The following is a 10,769-nucleotide window of genomic DNA, read 5'->3' on the forward strand; positions in this document are numbered from 1 at the left end:
TCGTAGAGTCCCAGCACCACTCAAAGACTGCCTCAAGCAACAGCTGCAGGATCTCCAAGACCAAGGAGTGCTTTCCCGGGTCACGGAGCCCACGCCATGGGTCAGCTCCATGGTGTGCGTTAAAAAGCCCTCTGGCGAACTCAGGATCTGCATCGACCCGAAAGACCTGAACAACAACATCATGAAGGAACACTACCCCATACCCAAATGGGAAGAGATCACAAGAGAAATGGCCCGGGCTAAAAAATTTTTAAAGCTTGATGCCTCAAAGGGTTTTTGGCAGATTCAACTGGATCAGTCCAGCAGGAAGCTGTGCACCTTCAACACTCCCTTTAGCAGGTACTGCTACAACAGAATGCCGTTTGGCATCATCTCGGCATCCGAGGTATTTCATAGAATCATGGAACAGATGATGGAGGGCATCGAAGGGGTGCGCGTCTATGTTGACGACGTCATCATCTGGTCCACCACACCACAGGAGCACATCAGTCGTCTCCAGCGTGTCTTTGCTCGGATACGGGTACACGGCCTGCGCCTCAACCGAGCCAAGTGTTCTTTTGGCCAAAGTGAGCTAAAGTTTCTGAGGGACCACATATCCCGGTCAGGAGTGCGTCCGGATGCAGGCAAAGTGAGCGTCATTACAGCCATGCCGCAGCCGGCAGACAAGAAGGCAGTGCTACGCTTTCTCGGGATGGTCAACTTCCTGGGGAAGTTCATTCCCAACCTTGCCTCCCACACAACGGCTCTTCGCCACGTAGTGAAGAAGACCAGGGAGTTCCAGTGGCTGCCCGCACACCAGAAGGAATGGGAGGAGCTCAAGATTAAGCTCACCACCGCCCCGGTATTGGCGTTCTTCGACACCTCTCGAGATACGAAGATCTCGACTGATGCCAGCCAGTCCGGCATTGGGGCGGTACTCCTGCATTGGGACGACAGTGCATCATGGGCCCCGGTCGCCTATGCCTCGCGGGCCATGACCCCCACAGAACAGCGCTATGCGCAGATCGAGAAGGAGTGCCTGGGTTTGTTAACCGGCATTGATAAGTTCCATTACTCCGTGTATGGTCTCCCTCAGTTCACCGTGGAAACCGACCATCGCCCCCTGGTCAGCATCATACAAAAGGACCTGAATGAGATGACCCCTCACCTCCAGCGCATTCTGCTCAAGCTCCGGAGGTACGACTTCCAACTGGTCCATACCCCGGGAAAAGACCTCATCATCGCGGATGCCCTGTCCAGAGCAGTGAGCACACTGCCCGATTCGGAGGGGTTCGTATGTCAGGTCGAAGCGCATGTGGCCTTCACATCGGCCAATCTGTCAGCTAATGATTCAAGTCTGGCCCGTATTCGCTGGGAGACTGCGGCTGACCCCCTTCTACAACGTGTGGTGCGCCACATGACGGGAGGGTGGCTCAAAGGACAGTGCCCACAATTCTACAATGTCCGGGACGCCTTGGCCGTCATTGACGGAGTCCTCCTAAAGCTGGACCGGATTGTGATTCCACACAGCATGCACAGGCTGGTCCTCGAACAATTACACAAAGGCCATCTCGGGGTTGGGAAGTGCAGGCGGAGGGCCCGAGAAGCTGTATACTGGCCGGGCATCAGCAATGACATTGCCAACATGGTGCTCAACTGCCCCACCTGCCAAAGGTTTCAGCCGGCACAACCCCCTGAGACGCTTCAGCCCCATGAGTTGGTAATGTCGCCCTGGGCGAAGGTGGGTGTGGACCTTTTTCATGCACTCGGCAGGGACTACGTCATCATTATAGATTACTTTTCGAATTATCCAGAGGTCATATGCCTGCACGATTTGACATCGTCCGCTGTCATCAGGGCATGCAAAGAAACATTCGCTCGCCATGGCATTCCGCTTACTGTCATGTCGGACAATGGGCCCTGTTTTGCGAGCCAAGAATGGTCTTCTTTTGCTGCTTTGTATGGCTTCACACACATGACGTCCAGCCCTCTGCATCCCCAGTCAAATGGCAAGGCGGAAAAGGGCGTCCATATCGTCAAGCGGCTCCTCTGCAAGGCTGCTGATGCCGGATCGGATTTCTGCTTAGCCCTGCTGGCCTATCGCTCGGCCCCACTATCCACTGGCCTCTCACCAGCCTAACTGTTAATGGGTCGCGCCCTCAGGACCACTGTGCCATCCATTCTTGTTCCTACACCCGACCATGCTCCAGTACTGCAAAGGATGCAAGAGCAGCGTGCTCAGCAGAAGGTGGCACATGACACTCGGGCAACTGATCTTCCTGCCTTGGCGCCTGGAGACAACATCCGCATCCACCTACCAGAGGGTGGCAACTGCCGAAGTTCTCCGACGCGTGGCTCCCCGCTCGTTCCTGGTTCGCATGCCTGATGGCTCCATTCGCCGGCGTAATCGCCGTGCTCTTCACCTGCTTCCGCGCTCGCTACGTGATCATACACCGGTGCCACGCCCTCCTCTTGTCCCTGATGTCGACTTCGTGGAGCTTCCTGCCACTATGCCTATTCCTCTATCGCCCGTGGCCAGGCCCATTCCTCAGCCGGTGGATCCTGACCCACCCTTGAGGTGGTCAACCCAAATTCGTCGCCCACCTACTAGGCTGGACTTATGAGCCTGTTTGAACATTGGACTCACTAAAGTGTTATGCCACAATGTTAATATGTTTCTCTTTTTGTCGTTACAGGAGTTCGTTTTTGATGTTTGATGATTACACTTGTTTTGTTTATGGTACAACCTCATTGCTATGTTGCACCTGACACCTTCCTATGTATATAGTTTAGCCTCATGTACATGTTGTAGATTTTGCACACACACATTCAGCTGCACTCAGTACACATCTATATTCATTACAACATAGGCACATATTCTTGTAAAAAAGATGGGATGTCATGATATTCAGATAAACATCACGGTGCAAACACACATACACACTGATGGACAGATCAACGGACCAATCAACACACACGCAATATCACAGCCAATCACAAGCAAGAGCACACGCACTATAAAATGTGGAACACCACAGTTCCCGCTCATTCCAGCAGGAGACAGCTCAGGGCACAGAGCTCACAGCGTGCCACTCAGACATACACCATGTGCTGAGTGCCTCTCTAAGATAGTGTAAGGGCTGGGTCCACAGGTTAAAGGGTAAAGAACGAACCACCGTCTTAAGCTTACAGATGTTGTTATTGATAGTAATAAAACAGAGTTGTACCATTTGCAACCATGTTGGTTCGTCTGTATGGCGGAACACCCAACACGACAGGTAGGAGATTTAACGAGCGGCAACACGGGAAGGTAGGAGGTTATAACGGAGAGTGGGAAGGTAGGAGGTTTAAAGGAGAGCAGTACGGGAAGGTAGGGGGTTTAACTGGAGAGCAGTGTGGGAAGGTAGGAGGTTGAACCGGAGAACAGCACGGGAAAGCAGGAGATTTAACCAGAGAGAAGTGCGGGAAGGTAGGAGGTTGAACCGGAGAACAGCACGGGAAGGCAGGAGATTTAACCAGAGAGCAGAGCAGATAGGTAGGAGGTTTAACCAGAGAACAGCACGGGAAGGTAGGAGGTTTAACCAGAGAGCAGAGCGGGAAGGTAGGAGATTTAACCATCGGCAGTACAGGAAGGTAGTAGGTTTAACCGGAGAGCAGTATGGGAAGGTAGAAGGTTTAACCGGAGAACAGCATAGGAAGGCAGGAGATTTAACCGGAGAGCAGAGCGGGAAGGTAGGAGATTTAACCAGCGTCAGTACAGGAAGGTATGAAGTTTAACGGGAGAGCGGGAAGGCAAGAGGTTTAACCGGAGAGCAACATGGGAAAGTAGGAGGTTTAACTGGAGAGCAGTACGGGAAGGTAGGAGATTTAACCGGAGAGCAGTACGGGAAGGTAGGGGGTTTAACCAGAGAGCAGAGCGGGAAGTTAGGAGATTTAACCATTGGCAGTACAGGAAGGTAGGAGGTTTAACCGGAGAGCAGTATGGGAATGTAGGAGGTTTCACCGGAGAGCGGGAAGGCAAGAGGTTTAACCAGAGAGCAACATGGGAAGGTAGGAGGTTTAACCGGAGAGCGGGAAGGTAGGAGACTTAACTGGAGAGCGGGAAGGTAGGAGATTTAACTGGAGAGCAGCACGGGAAGGTAGCAGGTTTAACCGGAGAGTGGGAAGGCAGGAGGTTTAACCGGAGAGCGGGAAGCTAGGAGGTTTAACCGGAGATGGGGAGAAGGTAGGAGGTTTAACCGGAGAGCAGAGCGGGAAGGTAGGAGGTATAACCAGAGAGTGGGAAGGTAGGAAGTTTAACCGGAGAGGGGGATGGTAGGAGGTTTAACCGGAGAGGGGGAGAAGGTGGGAAGTTTAACCGGAGAGCAGAACAGGAAGGGAGGAGGTATAACCGGAGAGCAGAACGGGATGGTAGGAGGTTTAATCGGAGAGCAGTACGGGAATGTAGGAGCTTAAACCAGAGAGCAGTACGGGAAGGTAGGAGATTTAACCGGAGAGTAGCAGGGGAAGGTCGGAGGTTTAACCGGAGAGCGGGAAGGTAGGAGGTTTAACCGAAGAGGAACACAGGAAGGTAGGAAGTTTAACCGGAGAGCAGAGCGGGAAGGTAGGAGGTTTAACTGGAGAGCAGAGCGGGAAGGTCGGAGGTTTAACCGGAGAGCGGGAAGGTAGGAGGTTTAACCGGAGAGCAACACGGGAAGGGAGGAAGTTTAACCAGAGAGCAGAGTGGGAAGGTAGGAGCTTTAACCGGAGAGCAGCACGGGAAGGTAGGAGATTTAACCGGAGAGTAGCACAGGAAGGTCGGAGATTTAACCGGAGAGCAACGCGGGATGGTAGGAAGTTTAACCGGAGAGCAGAGCGGGAAGGTAGGAGGTTTAACTGGAGAGCAGAGCGGGAAGGTAGGAGGTTTAACCGGAGAGCGGGAATGTAGGAGGTTTAACCGGAGAGCAGTACGGGAAGGTAGGAGGTTTAACCGGAGAGCAACACGGCAAGGTGGGAAGTTTAACCGTAGAGCAGAGCGGGAAGGTAGGAGCTTTAACCGGAGAACGGGAAGGTAGGAGGTTTAACCGGACAGCAACACGGGACGGCAGGAGCATTAACCGGAAAGCAGTACGGGAAGGTAGGAGATTTAACCAGCGGCAGTACGGGAAGGTAGAAGGTTTAACCGTAGAGCGGGAAGGTAGGAGGTTTAACTGGAGAGCGGGAAAGCAGGAGGTTTAACCAGAGAGCTGTACCGGAAGGTAAGAGGTTTAACCGGAGAGCGGGAAGATGGGAGGTTTAACCGGACAGCAACACGGGACGGCAGGAGCTTTAACCGGAGTGCAGTACGGGAAGGTAGGAGGTTTAACCGGAGAGCGGGAAGGTAGGGGTTTTAACCAGCGGCAGTACAGGAAGGTAGGAGGTTTAACCGGAGAACAGCATGGGAAGGCAGGAGATTTAACCGGAGAACAGCATGGGAAGGCAGGAGATTTAACCGGAGAGCAGAGCGGGAAGGTAGGAGATTTAACCAGCGGCAGTACAGGAAGGTAGGAGGTTTAACCGGAGAGTGGGAATGCAAGAGGTTTAACCGGAGAGCAACATGGGAAAGTAGGAGGTTTAACCGGAGAGCGGGAAGGTAGGAGGTTTAACCGGAGAGCAGTATGGGAAGGTAGGAGGTTTAACCGGAGAACAGTACGGGAAGGTCGGAGGTTTAACCGGAGAGCAGAGCGGGAAGTTAGGAGATTGAACCATCGGCAGTACAGGAAGGTAGGAAGTTTAACCGGAGAGCAGTATGGGAGGGTAGGAGGTATAACCAGAGTGTGGGAAGGTAGGAAGTTTAACCGGAGAGGGGGATGGTAGGAGGTTTAACCGGAGAGGGGGAGAAGGTAGGACGTTTAACCGGAGAGCAGAACAGGAAGGGAGGAGGTTTACCCGGAGAGCAGAACGGGATGGTAGGAGGTTTAACCGGAGAGCAGTACGGGAAGGTAGGAGATTTAACCAGAGAGTAGAGCGGGAAGGTCGGAAGTTTAACCGGAGAGCGGGAAGGTAGGAGGTTTAACCGGAGAGCAACACGGGAAGGTAGGGGGTTTAACCAGAGAGCAGAGCGGGAAGGTAGGAGGTTTAACCGGAGAGCAACATGGGAAGGTCGGAGGTTTAACCGGAGACTGGGAAGGTAGGAGGTTTAACAGGAGAGCAGTACGGGAAGGTAGGAGGTTTAACCGGAGAGCAACATGGGAAGGTCGGAGGTTTAACCGGAGAGCAACATGGGAAGGTAGGAGGTTTAACCGGAGAGCGGGAAGGTAGGAGGCTTAACTGGAGAGCGGGAAGGTAGGAGATTTAACTGGAGAGCAGCACGGGAAGGTAGAATGTTTAACCAGAGAGTGGGAAGGCAGGAGGTTTAACGGGAGAGGGGGATAGTAGGAGGTTAAACCGGAGAGGGGGATGGTAGGAGGTTTAACTGGAGAGGGGGAGAAGGTAGGAAGTTTAACCGGTGAGCAGACCAGGAAGGGAGGAGGTTTAACTGGACAGCAACACAGGAAGGTAGGAGATTTAACCGGAGAGCGGGAAGGTAGGATGTTTAACCGGAGAGCGGGAAGGTAGGAGGTTTAACCGGAGAGCGGGAAGGTAGGAGGTATAACCAGAGAGCGGGAAGGTAGGATGTTTAACCGGAGAGCGGGAAGGTAGGAGGTTTAACCGGAGAGCGGGAAGGTAGGAGGTTTAACTGGAGAGGGGGATGGTAGGAGGTTTAACCGGAGAGGGGGAGGAGGTCGGAAGTTTAACCGGAGAGCAGAACAGGAAGGTAGGAGGTTTAACCGGAGAGTGGGAAGGTAGGAGTTTTAACCGGAGAGGGGAAGAAGGTAGGAAGTTTAACTAGAGAGCTGAACGGGAAGGTAGGAGGTTTAACCGGAGAGCGGGGGAAGTTAGGAGGTTTAAGCGGAGAGCGGGAAGGTTGGAGGTTTAACCGGAGAAGGGGAGAAGGTCGGAAGTTTAACCGGAGAGCAGAACAGGAAGGTAGGAGGTTTAACCGGAGAGCGGGAAGGTAGGAGACTTAACTGGAGAGTGGGAAGGTAGGAGATTTAACTGGAGAGCAGCACGGGAAGGTTGCAGGTTTAACCGGAGAGTGGGAAGGCAGGAGGTTTAACCGGAGAGCGGGAAGCCAGGAGGTTTATCCGTAGATGGGGAGAAGGTAGGAGGTTTAACCGGAGAGCAGAGCGGGAAGGTAGAAGGTATAACCAGAGAGTGGGAAGGTAGGAGTTTTAACCGGAGAGGTGGATGGTAGGAGGTTTAACCGGAAGGGGGGAAGGTAGGAAGTTTAACCGGAGAGCAGAACAGGAAGGGAGGAGGTTTAACCGGAGAGCAGAACGGGATGGTAGGAGGTTTAACCGGAGAGCAGCACGGGAGGTAGGAGATTTAACCGTAGAGCGGGAAGGTAGGAGGTTTAACCGGAGAGCAACACGGGTTTGTAGGAAGTTTAACCGGAGAGAAGAGCGGGAAGGCAGAAGGTTTAACTGGAGAGCGGGAATGTAGGAGGTTTAACCGGAGAGCAGTACGGGAAGTTAGGAGATTTAACCGGAGAGCAGTACGGGAAGGTAGGAGGTTTAACCAGAGAGCAACACGGGAAGGTGGGAAGTTTAACCGTAGAGCAGAGCGGGAAGGTAGGAGGTTTAACCGGAGAGCGGGAAGGTCGGAGGTTTAACCGGACAGCAACACGGGACGGCAGGAGCTTTAACCGGAGGGCAGTACGGGAAGGTAGGAGCTATAACCGGAGAGCAGTACGGGAAGGTAGGAGATTTAACCAGCGGCAGTACGGGAAGGTAGAAGGTTTAACCGGAGAGCGGGAAGTTAGGAGGTTTAACTGGAGAGCGGGAAAGCAGGAGGTTTAACCGGAGAGCTGTACGGGAAGGTAGGATGTTTAACCGGAGAGCAACACGGCAAGGTGGGAAGTTTAACCGTAGAGCAGAGCGGGAAGGTAGGAGGTTTAACCGGAGAGCGGGAAGGTAGGAGTTTTAACAGAAGAGGGGGATGGTAGGAGGTTTAACCGGAGAGGGGGAAGGTAGGAGGTTTAGCGGGAGAGCAGAACAGAAAGGTAGGAGATTTAACCATCGGCAGTACAGGAAGGTAGGAGGTTTAACCGGAGAGCAGTACGGGAAGGTAGGAGGTTTAACCAGAGAGCAACATGGGAAAGTAGGAGGTTTAACCGGAGAGCGGGAAGGTAGGAGGTTTAACCGGAGAGCAGTACGGGAAGATAGGAGGTTTAACCGGAGAACAGTACGGGAAGGTCGGAGGTTTAACCGGAGAGCAGTGCGGGAAGTTAGGAGATTTAACCATCGGCAGTACAGGAAGGTAGCAGGTTTAACCGGAGAGCAGTACGGAAGGGTAGGAGGTTTAACCGGAGACTGGGAAGGTAGGAGGTTTAACAGGAGAGCAGTACGGGAAGGTAGGGGGTTTAACCGGAGAGCAACATGGGAAGGTCGGAGGTTTAACCGGAGAGCAACATGGGAAGGTCGGAGGTTTAACCGGAGAGCGGGAAGGTAGGAGACTTAACTGGAGAGCGGGAAGGTAGGAGATTTAACTGGTGAGCAGCACGGGAAGGTAGGATGTTTAACCAGAGAGTGGGAAGGCAGGAGGTTTAACGGGAGAGGGGGATAGTAGGAGATTAAACCGGAGAGGGGGATGGTAGGAGGTTTAACCGGAGAAGGGGAGGAGGTAGGAAGTTTAACCGGTGAGCAGACCAGGAAGGGAGGAGGTTTAACCGGAGAGCAGAACGTGAATGTAGGAGGTTTAACTGGACAGCAACACGGGAAGGTAGGATGTTTAACCAGAGAGTGGGAAGGCAGGAGGTTTAACGGGAGAGGGGGATAGTAGGAGATTAAACCGGAGAGGGGGATGGTAGGAGGTTTAACCGGAGAGGGGGAGAAGGTAGGAAGTTTAACCGGTGAGCAGACCAGGAAAGGAGGAGGTTTAACCGGAGAGCGGGGGAAGGTAGGACGTTTAACCGGAGAGGGGGAGAAGGTAGGAAGTTTAACCAGAGAGCTGTACGGGAAGGTAGGAGGTTTAACCGGAGAGCGGGGGAAGTTAGGAGGTTTAACGGGAGAGCGGAAGGTTGGCGGTTTAACCGGAGAAGGGGAGAAGGTTGGAAGTTTAACCGGAGAGCAGAACAGGAAGGTAGGAGGTTTAACTGGAGAGCAGAGCGGGAAGGTAGGAGTTTTAACCGGAGAGCAGTACAGGAAGGTCGGAGCTTTAACCGGAGAGCAGTACGGGTATGTAGGTGCTTAAACCGGAGAGCAGTACGGGAAGGTAGGAGATGTAACCGGAGAGCAGCACGGGAAGGTCGGAGGTTTAACCGGAGAACAGGAAGGTAGGAGGTTTAACCGGACAGCAACACGGGAAGGTGGGGAGTTTAACCGTAGAGCAGAGCGGGAAGGAAGGAGCTTTAACCGGAGAGCGGGAAGGTAGGAGGTTTAACCGGACAGCAACACGGGACGGCAGGAGATTTAACCGGAGAGCAGTACGGGAAGGTAGGAGCTTTAACCAGAGAGCAGTACGGGAAGGTAGGAGATTTAACCAGCGGCAGTACGGGAAGGTAGAAGGTTTAACCGGAGAGCGGGAAGGTAGGAGGTTTAACTGGAGAGCGGGAAAGCAGGAGGTTTAACCGGAGAGCTGTACGGGAAGGTAGGATGTTTAACCGGAGATGGGGGGGAAGGTAGGAGGTTTAACCGGAGAGCGGGCAGGTAGGAGGTTTAATCGGAGAGGGGAAGGTAGGAGGTTTAGCGGGAGAGCAGAACGGGAAGGTAGGAGGTGTAACCGGAGAGCAGTGCGTGTAGGTAGGTGGTTTAACCGGAGAGCAGTACGGGAAGGTAGGGGGTATAACCGGAGAGCAGAGCGGGAAGGTAGGAGGTTTAACCGGAGATGGGGGGAAGGTAGGAGGTTTAACCGGAGAGCGGGAAGGTAGGAGGTTTAATCGGAGAGGGGAAGGTAGGAGGTTTAGCGGGAGAGCAGAACGGGACGGTAGGAGGTGTAACCGGAGAGCAGTGTGTGTAGGTAGGTGGTTTAACCGGAGAGCAGTACGGGAAGGTAGGGGGTATAACCGGAGAGCAGAGCGGGAAGGTAGGAGGTTTAACCGGAGATGGGGGGAAGGTAGGAGGTTTAACCGGAGAGCGGGAAGGTAGGAGGTTTAGTCGGAGAGCAGTACGGGAAGGTAGGAAGTATCACCGGAAAGCTGGAAGGTAGGGGGTTTAACCAGAGAGAGGCACGGGAAGGCCAGAGGTCTAACCGAAGAGGGGGAAGGTAGGAGGTTTAACCGGAGAGAAGTACGGGTAGGTCGGAGCTTTAACCAGTGGCAGCACGGGAAGGTAGGAGGTTTTACCGGAGAGCGGGAAGATAGGAGGTTTAACCGGAGAGCGGGAAGGTAGGAGGTTTAACCGGAGAGCGGGAAGGTAGGAGGTTTAACTGGAGAGCGGGAAGGTAGGAGGTTTAACTGGAGAGCGGGAAGGCAGGAGGTTTAACCAGAGGGCTGTACAGGAAGGTAGGAGGTTTAACCGGAGAGCAGCATGGGAAGGTAGGAGCATTAACCGAAGAGCAGTACAGGAAGGCAGGAGGTTTTAACTGGAGAGCAACACGGGAAAGTCGGAGGTTTAACCGGGAGCGGGAAGGTAGATGCTTTAACACGAGAGCGGGGTGTGGTTGTCACCAGTGTTGTATTATATTGTATATATGGGTTTTATGGTAAGGCCCTATGTACTACAGTTACGGGGGTAGATCCCTGCCTGCTGGCTCCGCCCAGTAAGCGGGGAAAAATGTGTATGCTCTCCGAA

Source organism: Scyliorhinus torazame, chromosome 2, assembly GCF_047496885.1.
Source record: "Scyliorhinus torazame isolate Kashiwa2021f chromosome 2, sScyTor2.1, whole genome shotgun sequence".
NCBI lineage: Eukaryota > Metazoa > Chordata > Chondrichthyes > Carcharhiniformes > Scyliorhinidae > Scyliorhinus > Scyliorhinus torazame.